Source organism: Camelus bactrianus, chromosome 3, assembly GCF_048773025.1.
Source record: "Camelus bactrianus isolate YW-2024 breed Bactrian camel chromosome 3, ASM4877302v1, whole genome shotgun sequence".
Classification (NCBI taxonomy): Eukaryota; Metazoa; Chordata; class Mammalia; order Artiodactyla; family Camelidae; genus Camelus; species Camelus bactrianus.
The window spans coordinates 131,024,885-131,039,845 of record NC_133541.1 but is presented as its reverse complement, the minus strand read 5'-3'; the positions used below and the strand labels follow the sequence as shown (position 1 = coordinate 131,039,845).

Sequence of the window (14,961 nt, the reverse complement as noted above, 5' to 3'; positions counted from 1 at the left end):
TATAAAATGTTAAAAAATAATTTTAAAATGTTATCACTTCAGTATTCAATTCGGTTTTTAAGTAACTAATAAACAGCTTAGAATGTATAAAACATTTAAGTGTGATAAGTTTGTTTACATATTTATTTACTTTCAGCCTCCTGCTAAAAGAGAAATTAAACAATTTTTAACACAGCTTAACAACCATAATAACAAAAAGACAAAAGTTAGAGTGAAAAGAAAATGGAGATTCAATACTTAAATGAAACCAGGGGGAAGTAAACTCATAAAAACGAATGCCATGAAGTCAGGGTAAGTGTTAAAGGCCGACTAGAAATTCAGCCGTAAGATTCTTGGCAGCTAAAGCAAAAAGTAAAAGATGATGGGGCGGGTGGTAGAGCTCAGTGGTAGAGCGAGTTCTTAGCGTGCACGGGGTCCCGGGATCAACCGCCAGGGCCTCCTCTAACAGATAAATACACCTAATTGCCTACCCCCCCAAAAGAGCCCCAATGAAAAGAAAAAGAGAAATTTCTTTCCTAAGAAAACCTGATGTTAAATTTAGATTAAATACTTGAAAAAAAAAAGAAAGAAAAATAGAAAAAGATGAGTGACACAAGCGATAATGCCCGTGAGATAAATCTGCGGTGGCTGCTGGCACGTCCCCATGTACCACGTGGGAAAATCTGAAACATCCTTCTCACAACTCAGAGTCATCCTCAGCCCACTCCACCCCTCTCCCTGTTAAATGCAGGAGCACAGGCAGGGCCCGGCCTTTGCTCTCTCTGTGTCAACACAGTGAGACAGGATGGAAGGGGCCAGAGCACAGCCATTCAATGAAGGCCACAGCAATTAACATCAAAATGGTGAAGGATTCAAACCCCAGTAGGCCTTGAGGCTCAGGATGAAGAGATTTTACTTCTAGCAGATCTTGAGCTTCATTATACACCCGTTGTAATAGTAACATGGTGAATAACACGCCCCAAGGCACCACGGCCATACCAAGGCTAGCCACAAAAGGTCAAACGGTGGGAAATGGCCAACTCCCTGGGAATCCCAGCCCCTTGCCCTTAGGCTGCTCCTTCTAATTATTAGCATATAAAACAACCAAGCCCATGAAAACCAGCAACACAGCGCCACCTCGCGGTCATCACTCTCTCTCCCTCTTCGGAGAAGGCCCACACTTTGTCTGTGGAGTGTGTACCTACTTTTAATCTGAGCACCCAACCCCCACACCTCGTGGCATTTCTCCTGCCTTTCAATGTGTCTCTGTGAATAAATCTATCTTTACTCAACAGTGGCTTGCTCTTGAAACCTTTCCTGCATGAAGCCAAGGACCCACGTCTGGTGGGGCACATTCCAGGGGCTCAACCAAAGCCTGGGACACAGCCCTTCCCATGCCCCACTTATGTTTTCTTGTATCAACAGGACTGGGATGTGAAGGGAGTTCTGAGGCCCCAGCTAAGGGACAGAAGTAGTCCCCAGGACCAAAATGGCGGGCAGCCCCTCCCCCAGCAGGGGCCCTGAGGTCAGCCCGGTTCTCTGCGGTTCTCTTTTGTGCTGAATCCCCAGCCACAGAGCGTTCTCCTAGGCCTGTCCCCACAAAACCCTTCTCTCCAAAATGCAAGCACATCATTTCACAGTCCTCTTATTCAACCAGGAAATTTTCAGCCCACTTTTTCCTTCCCTAGTAAAGAATCTATCTGTCCTCCCTCCCATCCCACCACTTCTTTCTTTGTGAGAACTCTGTACTCCCCATACACCATCCTGAACGCAGGTGCCTTGCTGGCTGGGACCGAGATGTTTCAGTCTCACACAGCCTGCATCCTTTCACTTTCCCCTTTCTACCTTAAAAAGCCTCTCCTGAGTCTCCCACCCCTCTGATTCTGAACTTCACAAAGTGCTGAGGTTGCATGCAGTCACTGTGTGCAAACCTCCCAGGTTTTGACTAGGTTTCCTTCACAAGATCTTCATTTAGGAGCTTCATCAAGAAGTTTAAAGAGTCTTTTCTTACATCGGAGTGGAGGAGCCTGCATAAAATTTAAATGGCCTTGAAGAGAGAGTTAACCAGGGACAGAGAGGTCATAGGTCTTAGTCAACAGTGTCACGAGGCAAAATGTTCTTCGAAGGCTCAGCTTGGCTTCTGAACACGGAGTCGGGAGGGAGGAGGTGCCAGGCTGTGAGTGGGATGAGTGACACTGTGTACGCTACCACAGCTGGGGAAGTATTGGGTTTTGTTCTAGTTTTCCAAAGAATTTCTTACCACCTTTTCTCTTATTGTTACATACCATTTCCTACGAATTAAGGAAATCAATGTCAGTCATTTGGGCCACTTGGTAGAAGCTACACGATGCCATTCACAGGGCTGGGATGTAACAGCCACACCAGTCTAGGTTGAAAGACCAGTGGGGGTATTTCCAAGGTAATCACGGGCATGCAGCAAACTCCCCAGCTTCAATTACCTCATCTCAAAATTGGGGCCAATAAAACTACCAAGCAAAGTGCGTGATGATTATGGCCGACATCTGTTTACTAGGTAAGTGCCCGTGACAGCTGACACTGGATTAGGAATGAATATGATCAACGAGGCACAGTCAGCCTGGTTACATGCACCCTGCCTTCATGACTTGGTGCAGGAGCGGAGTTTGTTTAGCTGAAATGAACGCCCCCAGAGCAGCCCCGAAGGGAAAGCTCCCAGCTCTGCACGGCGAGGCGTGTTCCTTTCCTTCTCTGAGCTGATAACAGTTTACAGTCATCTGTTTTTACATTTATCACTTTAGTACCTGCCTCCCCTCCGGAGTTTTTGCTTAAGCAGAACAGGTCCAGGTTTGTGTTGCTGCCTGCCGGATATTCTGGGCTGGGAGACAGGCGACTCCACGTCTGGCTCTGGTGCTGAACGGAGAGGGCAGAAAGCCCAGGGGCCCATGCTGAACAGAGGCCCCTGCACCCAAAATTATGGTCTGACTTTGGGCAAATTACACCGTCTTCTTTACCCTAAGATTCCTCATCTGTTCATGAAAATAACTGCCCATGGCACGTAGAGTTTCAAGGATTAAAGGAAATCACCAAATTCACAACCTATTCAAGGGGCTACCAGTACGTCCTCAACAGGCACATGCTACCTTTACGGCTGTAACACACGCTAAGCGGGGCGGAAGGACAAAGTGAACACTGCTAAGTGCCTGTTAAGTGTTTCATGTGTGTTATAGTACTGTTTAAACTTACAACAAACCCAGGAAGAAACGAATATTATAATGCATATTTCACAGATTCACCAACAGTTTAATGGAGGTTACACTCTAGTCCAAGGTCCTTTGGTGAGGAAATGGCGATTTAAACCTGAATCTGAGCCCAGGCCTGGGCTACACCTCTCTCCAATCCACCTCACCACTTGCCTATGAAATCCACCTGTCCAATACACGTTTGCACAGGTCAGCTCTTAAATGCAAAGTGTGCCACCATTTGTCAATGTTTGTTAATTACCATAAAGTTTTCTCAGAAACCGCTACAGAAAGACAGGTTGACCCACATCCCTGCCAACAAAGAAGAGATATTCTGCCTTGCGTTCTCCTGTAATGTGCAGAAACCCTTCCCTACACCACCAAATTCAAATGTATGCTTCCTCCATGTTTATGTTTGCACACGGCTTATTAAAGTAGAAAGTACCTGCAGTAATTCCATCTCGTTTTCTTTGCAAGTTTCCAGATTATCCACAATCAGTCTGTGAATGAAAATACTACAATGTGAATTAAAATACTACAACCATGTCAGTAAACAAAGAATGCTGAAACCAAGTCATCAAGGCTGCCGCCACCCCCCAGTGCGGACAGACCTGAAGCCCAGCCTCTACAGCCACTCACAATGCTGCCCTCTGAACAGACTGAGAATAAGAAGACAGGATAATTGCCCTAGATAGCTAGGTGCTTGTCTAAAGAATGAATCCAGTGAGGTCAAATGATACATACAAAGGCACTAAATTCTTTAACTTGAGATGCCTGGATTTCTTTAGATAACAAGCAATCTTTTATTGTTCCAACTCCCTGGTCTTTGTTGTAAAGCTCCTATATAATCCTAGATCCTCCCCTACTTCTTGGGAGCAGTCCCTCAGACAGATTTGAAGGCTGTCATCCCGCCTCGAGTCCTCCCGCCTAATAAAGTGTAACTCTAAACTTTCAGGCTACACATTTCTTTCAGTCGACAAGTCCAAGAATAGACACAACTCATCAATTCTGTAATGGAACACACTGGATCAGGAACCAAAAGCGTGTTCTAGTCCAGAAAATCTACGGGTCCCTCTTTCTTTCTGTCATTATACAATCCCACCAGAACTCATTAATTTGCTGTCTGCTCATCTGGCAACCAAACTCAGAGAAGAGTCAACTCAGCACAGTGCTCTACTCGGGAGAACACCCCGCAGCAGCACTGCAGGCTACCTGCCCTCCCGCACGCTCTGCCGACCCCTAGTGCCCTCCGTGGAGACCAGGCCAACAGAGGTTTTCCCAACAGCTGCAAAGTCCCACAGATTAAATAAAAGCATTATATTTTCTACGATATGTTATGTATATTACCATCTCTGAAAACAGCTTTGCCAGAAGCCCAAATATTCCACATTAATTTGCATAGGCAATTCTGGCCCCAAAGGGAAAACAAGTCTTATGACGATGCTAAGGCCTCCAAAGTCCTCTCCAGGACCATCAACCAAACTGCCTGCAGGCCTGCAGCTGCAGGCGGCTACATGTCTGTTCTTAAAGCAACCCCTTCATGCCCTCGGGCGCTACAAAGCCCCTCTATGCCCTCCCATCTCAGGGTAAGAGCAGCCACTGCAGAAGCTTGCAGGGCAGCACTGACCGGACTGGACACAGAGGATCAGAGCTAAACTAAGCCTTCTGATGACACGAGCTTGTCACTGTGTCATTTTACAGATGAAGGTATATATAGAGAGTTGGGGTGATCTTGCTCAAAGTCACACAGCTAATAAGTGGCAAAGTCTATAACTCAGCTCCACCCTCTGGCGTGACGCTCCAGCTGGGACACCCACAGGGTTCTCTCGTGCCTGCCTGACCAGTCCTTTACTGTCACTCATAACCCACCACAGTGTCTGACACTAGCCTGACTTTTCAGCCTCTTCTACCTCTAGTTTCTCAGGAACAAGGCTGCTCGGGCCACTGTGTGACTTCCGGCTCCCCAAAACCTCAGTGCTCATGGTGGTCTTGCCTGTGCAACCAGCACCCTGCTTAGAGGCTCTTCCTCCCCTGCAGGAGGATGTTTCCACTCTCCGCAGGGACACCCCCTCAGGGAAGCGCTCTTCTCCCCCTCAGCACGGCAGGTGTCCCAGGCCACATCCCGAGCTGCCCCATTAGGACTGCCTGTGCCCAGGTCTGCTAGTCAGACCAGCAGCCTCAGAGCCAGGGATTATGCCCGGGTCTCCCTGCAAACCTACTGCCCGCCTCACAGCCCCCAGCCAGTAGGTCACCTGGAAGTCACAGCAAGTGCCCCACCCAGTCCCGAAATCTCTTCATTTGCCAGCACCGCTGATGACTGGTCTCCAAAGTTTGGTCAGTTTCACACAAAACAGCAGCTTCCACTGAAGCTGAGGGTTTTCACTTCTGCTCCCCATCCTTAATGGAAACGTCAAGGGAAACCAAAAGACCTTTTCTCAACCCTTTTCTGATGACACATTCCCACCCACAATACTCACATGCTCAAGAGCTTTGGGTCCACGTGATTTTGTTTCCCTTATGCTAAGTGGCTCAAAACACTGCAGGATTCTTTCTCTTTTGAGAGTATTTGTTTGTACTGAGTTTATTGACTTTAATCCCTTTTTGTCTCTCTCTTAAGTGTCCCTAGCAGTTGCCACTTCTTACTCCCTTCAGCAGCCTCCCTCCCATCATCTAGTCTAGGAAATCATCTGTGATGAGGGGCCCGGGGGCAGTCACAGAAGATGGAACAAAGGTACAGAGAGGCTACATAATTTGCCCGAGAAGATCAGCTTCAAGCCCCAAAACTGTGTGTCACGTCCCTCTGTTTAACACTCATGCTAAACTAGTTAACTTTTTATAGATTATGGTTATAAACAGATGAGGTATCAAAATACATAGAAGGACACACATCAACTCTAAGATGTTTATTAACTCCACTATTTTGTTTCTATTTATTTTATTTCTATTAAAAAATATTAGGAACCTCTGCAGTCAATATAACAAAATGTTAATGGGTGTTAAATCCAGAATATAGAGGCGTAAGTGTATCATTACTCATAAGTATTTGTATGCTCACAAGACAAAATGACTTGAACGTCTCTCTCCCCTCCTCCTACTCGCTACTGGCTCTCACCTGAGCTCCCAGACCACACATTTAACAGCCTTTCACTTTATCCACAGCTGAACTCGTCAGGGTTCCCCCAAAGCTCCCTCTGCAGCTTTCCCTCCTCAGAGCACAGCAGGACCATCATTTACCTCATTAATCCACCCAGAAACCTGGGCCTTACTCCATCCTACCTTCACAGACATCATTCATCCTTTCCTTTTTACCATCTAAACATGCCTAAAATCTGTTCATTTTTTCCAGGTGACTGTCCCACTGACTGTCCCACCGCTCAGGTAGAAGCCACCAACACTGCCCACCTGGACTCACGAGTCTCCCAAGTGGCCTTCCAGCTGCTCTCCCCTACTTGAGACAAATTGGATTTTGTCACTCCCGTTCTTTTATGACTCTTTTCAAACTTAGTGTTCTTAGAAGAAACTCCAAGTTCTTCACATGGTGAAGGTGTTTGCCATGAAACTGTCAGCTCAGGGAGGGCAGGACCCCCCTCCTCCTTGGCCCTCCTCTTTCCCTAAGCCCCGCCCTCTCCCTCGGCCCCGCCCTCTGGCACAGCGCTGGCTCAGGAGGACCTGCTGAGCTACACCAGCCTGTATTCTAAACCTGGTGTTCAATTCTTAGCAAATTGCTTCACTTATCCATACAAATCCAAGGTAGATTAGAAAGATTTTAGATGTTGAGCTGGACTATTGATTTGGGGATTTTGCACTAGCAACCTGCAATTACATGTTCTAATGATTCTGTCTTCTTAAAACCACACCCAGATTTAAGGAGTTATTTGTGGAATGTCTTCGGAGTAAAAGGGACTGTACTTTTACAGACTTTATGTTGTATAACATGAACAACCCGGACAGGGTCACAAATGGAACTGCCTCACAAGTGACAGAAGACAGGTGAGAGGCACAAAGCAACAGGTCGCAAAGACGGTAAGAGCAAATTTGTTTTGCCAACCCCCCCAAAAATGCCTGAAAGAACCAAAAATTCTGAATTTTGAAAGTAAAAGATTATCATATAGTGAAATAAAATAAATAATCCTCTTCATCAGGGTTTCAATATCTGACTCCAGTTTTTTTAGCAGGCCATACTGAATCCTAGCACAGAAAAATCAGATGGACTAGTGGTGAGTAAGTTCCAGGAAAACTGCAGTAATTCCTCCACTTGTGTAAGGACATACACTCACCTGCCGAAGGTGAATGTAGACTGCATTCTGGAGAAATTCGGAAGCTTCCAGGCTCCGCTTCTGGATGCCGAGGACACGGACAGCTTGGAAACATGCTTCTAACTCAGTCACCGGAATTCTTACACTGCAGGGGGAAAAGGAGGCCCTCAGTCGACAGCAGAGATGTTCCTGTCGTGTATCACAGGCCGTGCCTCAGGGACTCAGTGCCCTGCAGCAGCCCGGCCCCAGGCGAGGACCCGAAGCGTGGCCCACCGAAGCAGGAGGTGAACTGTGCTTGAGAAAGCCCATCCCCGATGGGGGCAAGAGTGGCTGGTGGGGTTGAGTGAACATATAAATGCCCACAGAAATATGCCTGCATTCATTCAAGTGATACAAGCAACAGTAACAGGCTATTTAACAAAATTTCAAATTTCAGTGTAAATTTTGCCATTCCTTTTCGCTTGTCCCCTGCACTCTGAAACAGGCTTAGGCTCTCTCACACCTGCAGCTCTGAAGCAATAGTTGTGAAGTCATTTTACTTTGCTGCAAGTGTCCTCGGTCCCCTTGTATCTGTGTCTGTCCTCTCTTAACACAGTCGGATATCTTCCTGGATCTCTACCTGAGTTCCTTTCTCCTCCTCCTCAGATCCTGAGATAAAGGACAAGTGAAGGCACATGACCAGAAAAGGCACTGTGAACTTGACTGAAATCCACAGTGACCCCCTAGGTGAGTGCTGCCCACCACTTACATTCGATTTTCAAGTTTCTGCACAGGGTGACATCCAGCCCAGAGAGGTGTCCCAGGCCCATTGGAAGCTACGTGGCTTGGGCACGGGGACAGGTGCAGGAGCTGGTTCCGGGGTCAGGCCCCTCCCCACCTCTGCTACCCTCTATCCCGAGGCTCCGCTGCCAAGCACTCAGGCTCCGTGATCTTATGTCCTTCTCTTCTACTCTACTCCAAACCCTTTTCCTTTTCCTTTTTTCCCTAATTATCCCCAGCTGGAGTGATTTTTCAATCGCAGTATCTGAAAAAATTTCCTGCAGCCGAAAATGTGGTCTCAAGAAGTCAAAGCACATATGCTACTTCCTGAAGAGTGCCGCTGGCTAGGGGGACCCTCACCAACACTCACGTGGCATCAGACATGTTTCAGGGTCGGCCACCCCCAACAAGAGTGTGCTGTGACCCCTATGCCCGCACAGCATCTCTGCTCACAAAAATATAGTTGGCCCACTTATCGGTTATTAAGAAGCAAAAATACAAAATTGCTCATGTTTCTTACTAAAATTATCTATGAAGCAGAAAAGGGAATTGTAATAGAAAAGAACAATTTTGACCCCATGTTAGGTCTGTTCCTTTGGCTTTAACCCTGTGCCCTATTTTCTAGGCTCAGACTTCCTAGCTCTGCACCATTTGTAAAAGAAAGTTGCCTTTAGACTGAAATATCCAGGACAGCCTATTCTCCTGGCCGTGATCTTGAAGGATGCTAATTCATCTGCACTTATGTAGAGATGGCAAGTTGCAAAATAGAGAATAACCTTTGTTTTTTTTTTTGGAGTTTTCACAGGGGCAACATGATTTGATCCGCATGGACAGCTGCAAGAACAGCGGATTCAAAGGACAAGCAATTCATACAAGAAGTTTCCATCAACCAATCAAAACCCCACCCCTTTTTAGTATAAAAGAAGACTCAATTCTGACTTGTGGAAGATGATTCTCCAGGACATCAGTCTGCCATCTTCTGGATCTGCCAGCTTTGCAAATAAAGTCACTATTCCTCGCTCCAACACCTCATCTCCCAGTTTATTGGCCTGTCATTTGGTGAGCAGAATGAGTTTGGACTCGGTAACAAAATGACTGCATTGGAGGTAGTATGTCTCCAATGTTTCCTCGTTTCCAATATGTAACATGCACATTACTTAAGATCTAGTGCAAATAATTCATCAAAGACAACCACAAAATGAAACTATACTCACCCAGCTATCAAAACTGAACACAAAACCTGTCAATTTTATATGCTGTTTAAGAACACAACCGAAAATCCTAACATAGGGAGTTGATTCCACGGAAATAAAATTATTTCTACTCCTTCAAAACTTTTTCTTTTCTTTTCTATTTTATTTTGTTTTGCTTATTGAAAAGAAAATATAAGTCAGATAATTTTATTTCACGTATTTTTGTTATAGCTACATACTTTAAATACTACAGAGACTTAAATTGCAATAAAAAATTGTTCATATATTAGTATAAAGATATATACACAATCAATGGGGATTAGGAATGGAGTGGACATTTACTAAAAATCCACTGCAATCCAGTCTTTTACAAGCATATCCTGGAATATAAGCTCTATTATCCAGGGTTCCTCACTCACATTCTCATTGCTGAGTCCCTTAGAAATCAACTAATAAGGCACCAGCATAGAACCATGTGATCTGTATTTTAGGAATAAATGAAGGAATTGATTCATTCAATTCTAAAACAAAAACCCTAAAATAAATACTGAACTTATTTACAGATAAAGAAAACTGGTCCCTCAAAAAGTAAAGTTACTTCCTCAAGGTCACAAAGCTAATAAATGGTAAAGGCAAGATTTGAACTAATCTGCCTGATTCTAAAAACTAAGGTGGAAATCCCATTAGACTGGGGAGGGTCCAGCTGCGCAGCCTATCACCCTATATTTGTTCAGATCTAGCCTTAGACAGCCTGAGACAGCACTACATTCCTATGGAACTCGAGGGCAAATGATAACATTAAGGATTTTATATCCAGCAGTTTCTTAGGTCTCATGTATATAAAGTGTCAGCAGGTCAGCAGAAAATCTCTGGGAATCATGAGTGGGTCCAGACCGTTTTGCTGATTAGAAACTCAATCTATCAGGATAGAGTGACCTTCCCATGAGAGGCCACATGGACATAAACTAAAGGCAGCTGAACAATGAAAACTAGCACGACCCTGGAACTCAAGCAAGAAGGATCCCTGCCATCCCCCACCCAGTTGCCTCTTCATCCACGTGGACACGAAGACAGAAGACCAGGGTTCTTGTCCAAGTTACACTATCATGGATTCTCACCCATAAAAAGTTACAACTCTATGCTGTCATAAGTCCTTTCCAACTCAAATATGATGACACCAATATCTCAGCAGAATATCTATGTCTCCACTTCCCCTCTTCTAATAGGAGAATATTTCTATGGACACAAAGCAGAAATCCAATTTAAAAAACCATGCATGAAGCCAGGTGAATTTCTGCTTAAGAGACTTTCCTCTCACGCTCAGTGAATGAAAACTCAGAAAAAGTGGTCCTTCTCCTTCAGCAAACGGGAGGCATCCTGATTGTGTGTGTGTGTGTGTGCGTGTGTGTGTGTGTGTGTGTGTATAAATCAAATATAATCGTCTGGGATGTGTACAGATTTTTTTTAATGTCACTGTAATTTCATGGGGATGAGCCAACATTTAAAGTAATTTGAATGTAGTGTTCTCAGACAGTCTCAGTCTCTTTTGGTGGAGGAGGTGAAAGGGGAGAGTAAAGGAGGAAAGAGGTAAATGAAACAAAGAAGTAAGAATACTGCTAGGGGAAGGCAAGACGTTAATTTTGTTCCTCATTGCATCACAACAAATTAGGGACTGGCTTTCCCCCGATGTCTTATCGAGCACTGAGTTGCAGAAGAAGAGGCGACAACCCATTTCTCACTGAGATTGTGGCTGTACGTGGCATCTTATACACACAAATCATTTACACTGATCAAACACTCTAGCAGCAGGCTGTAATTCTCCTGTTTTGAGAGACAAGAAAACAGGAGTTCAAAGAGGATGTATAACTTGACAAAAGTCAGAGGACCAGTAAACTAAAGAGGATGAATTCAAACTCAGATCTGAATGCAGAGTCTGCTCTTCCCACTCCCAGGACTGGAAAATCCTTAACACACAGGCTCCCCAGCTCCCCTGCAGTGTTCCTGGCGCCAAGCATTTCCCATGGTAATGTTAGCCAGTTCTCACAGACACAGCGCTCTGTGCAGCCAATGACCTCCATCGGACCTTGATCATCTACCTGCCACGCCCACCAGTCTTCACCATACAGGCAGGAAAGCTGGCTTTCAAGTGCATACAAAGCCACCCCCGGTCTAACCTGGGCTCTTCTGCGGCTTCTCCAGCCTAAAGGCAGCCATGAAACTGCTCACAGTCTGTACATGAGCCACACTACCTCTCTCCATCTGTCTCCCCACCTATACTACTACTTAGCTATGACCATTTTGAGAATCTTGGAAACAAATTTTTAAAAACAGAAAAGAAAGGATTCTGGAACAAGTGCTTAATACTTACAATTTTAAATGACAAGTTACAAATTGAGTATTGACAAACCGAATCTTACTTTCTAAATGTCAGTTTTAAGCATTTAAATATATAATAGCAAAAAATTCTCACAAAATTAACAAAAACATAAACAATAAACTGGAATAAATTCAAAAATAATGCCCATGTTCTAAATGGAGAAACTTCAGGACTATACTGAGTGTTAAAGTAAGAAGTATGAATGTAGAGACATAAACATATTGCATGGAGGAAAGCAGTTTTGTAAAGATGTAAGTTCTCCTAAGAATAATTCAAAACTTACTAAAAACTCCCATGAAAATTCCAATCTGATTTTTTTTAACTTGAACAAAATATTTGGAACTCTTCAGGAATAATAAAGTCATAATACTAGACAAGAAAATTTGGGATGGAAGAAAAGAATCAAAAAAAAATCAGACTGCCAGTGATTAAATAAATTTTTACAATATGTAAGATATGGTGCTGGAGTAAGGAAGGGAGATTGACAGAAAGGAACCATGAGTACAAAAAGAGACTCTAGTGTATGTAATTATTTTGTACAGGTGGGATTTCAAATCAAAGAGAAAAGTATGAATTCAATAATTGTCCTGGGACAATCAGAATCACCTAGAAAGAATAAATTCTATTCCTGTCATAATGACCACAAGATAAATTGCACATAGTGATGTAAATATTAAAAAGTACTAATAACAGCAAATACAGCCCTTTGCTCTTATTAACTCAACTTCTCCTCACTATAACAAGTACTATTATAATCACCACCTTAGAGATTAAAAAAACCTACAGAAGAGATTTATTCCATTATAAGGAAGTATTTCTAAGAATGTCAAAGATAAAACCCATAAGGAAGACATTTACTATCTTAAGAGTAGTTTGAGCCACAACAAGAATAAAAAACTTTCTGAACAAAATGAAAGGAAAGAAATGACAAGAAAAAGCTCTGTGATACATGTTGATGAAGTCACGAAGTAAATTTTCATAACATACAAAGAGCTGTCACAAAGCAACAAGAAGCTCCCTCACTTAAATGTTTGCAAAGGACAAAATGAATCATTCATTTTAAAAAATTCAAAAGGCTAATGAGTGAAAAAAGCTCAAAACTTCACTGGTCATCAAATGCAAACAAAAACAATGAAAAAGCACTTTTGCTTATCATATTGGCGAATATTTTTAAGATATTCTAGTTAGTGTCCATCTGTGGGAGAACAAATCATAAGCGACTTTTTCAGAGGATGACATATCAATGGATATGTAAACTCTGAAAAACGTACATACACACTGACTCAACTCCACTTCCAGGAATCGTTTCTTTAGAAAAAAAACAATCAGTCCAAACAGATGTATCCATCAGGGCATTTACACAGCACTGTTTACAAAGGTGGGAAGAAAAACTGAAGTGAAATCATATCCAGCGATAGAGAATTGGTTACATAAGTAATTGTGCATTTTTTCATTCCCCAATGGAGAAGGAATTTCTAGACTCACTTGAAAGGAGTCTGTGATGAATGTAAGTGTCACATCCAGGGACTAAATTTCCAGAAGCCTTAACTAAAGGAATATACATACAAGATCACAGGAATGTCTGTACAAGAAGGATGCAAGTCAAACATTCTTTCTGACAGTGGAAAGTGGAGAAAACTTAACTGTCCACCATTAAGACAATGTTATGGTAATTCAAGGCGAGCTGCGGGCGCTGAGGGAGCCGGTGTTTCGCCGTGGTACAGGGCCTTGTCCACAGCACTCTCCCACCAAATGTGTCCGTGGACAAGAGACGACACCCGCACATCAGGAGACCCCTCCAATCTATCTGAAAGGACCGGGTGAGTCTGGAGTGGGAGGACGTCTATGATATACCCCTGAGTGAATAAAGCGAGCTGCAGAAAAACATATAGTATGGTCTCATTTTTAAATAAATCATATATACACACACCTATACATTGATTTCTCATATGTGTATATATATGTATCTCATAGGCATAAAGGTCATGAAATATATATACCAAATTTTCCACAGCTTTTACTCTCAGGAAATAATGGGAAGGGAGTTAGGGGCCTTCCTGTACCACCACAGTTCTCTTTTCAGTATTTCAGTTAAGTATACTTGGAATTTAAAAGTTTATTTAAGTCCGAAGTAAAATGGACGATGCATTCCTTAAGACAGAATGCTACACTGGTCATTAAAAATCATGCCAGGGGATATAGAATATTGTAGAAAAACATGTAATAAGCCGAATGGAAAATGGAGATCTCCGCACAGTAAACAGGGACAGAGTGCTCACTGGTTTTTATGACAGAGCTGATACACACTGACGAAAAGAACAGAAAATAAATGTTAAAATGTTAATTATTATCTCTGAGTAGCGGGACAAGGATAGACTATTTTGCCCCTTTTTTCAGACTTATTATATTAAATGCAAATTATTTTTCATCTGAAAAAAGCATTTTTAGGCGTGTAGTACCACGCATTGGGGAATAATACATGAATACTTACAGAAACAAGTAACTAGGGGACACCGCAGCAGCGCTACTCAATGTAGAACGGGCGATCCTGATTAACATCGTGCAGTTACATAAGGACCCACAAAGTGAGAGCACCTGCTGTAACAGGGCGTGGCCCCCTTCTATTTGTCAGTTGTGTCTTCAGGTCTGAGGCAGTTCTGAGCACGGCCAGTGTCAGTGCTGGTGTCTGGATGGATGCTACTGGAGGTGAGGGCACCTGCAAGCGGAGAGGAAGAACAGAAACCATCCTCTGCCTTTTCTGTCTTGTTTCTTTGTTACTTTAAAACAGAGGAATAAATAAGATAAACTGTGTATCTTCCCTACAGAAATTTCAGTAATGAAACCGTTTTTAAAGTCTTCACAGCTTATATTCTGCCTATAACTGTCTTTTCAACAAAGCATCATATTTCTTAAATGTGAATTGACTCAGTTAATTAACTCCCTGTTGAAACATTCTAGTAAAGAACATGAAATGCCGTATGTAAAAGAACCACACCTGCAGTGACTAGCACAGCTGTCTTGACGGCAGTGCATCCAGCCCGCACCATCCTGTGGTCCTGAGCTCCTGATGCTGGTAAGAGAGCACGCTGCCGCCTCAGATGGAGAGATACTGTGAAAGAGTTTGAACTCTACAGTACTGACAAAACATAACTGACAAATCCCAGGCTCCTTTGAGGCTG

At 43.5% G+C, this 14,961-nt stretch overlaps 1 long non-coding RNA gene across 4 annotated transcripts in view; it reads right to left on the bottom strand.

The window, feature by feature from the left end:
- Positions 1–14,961, bottom strand: part of LOC141577139 (uncharacterized) — a 440,247-nt gene that overhangs the window by 399,507 nt on the left and 25,779 nt on the right. For all 4 annotated transcript variants that reach the window (XR_012505769.1, XR_012505770.1, XR_012505764.1 and 1 more), the window contains exon 2: positions 7,475–7,598. This is a non-coding gene — a long non-coding RNA (uncharacterized LOC141577139). The remainder of the gene's footprint in view (positions 1–7,474; positions 7,599–14,961) is intronic.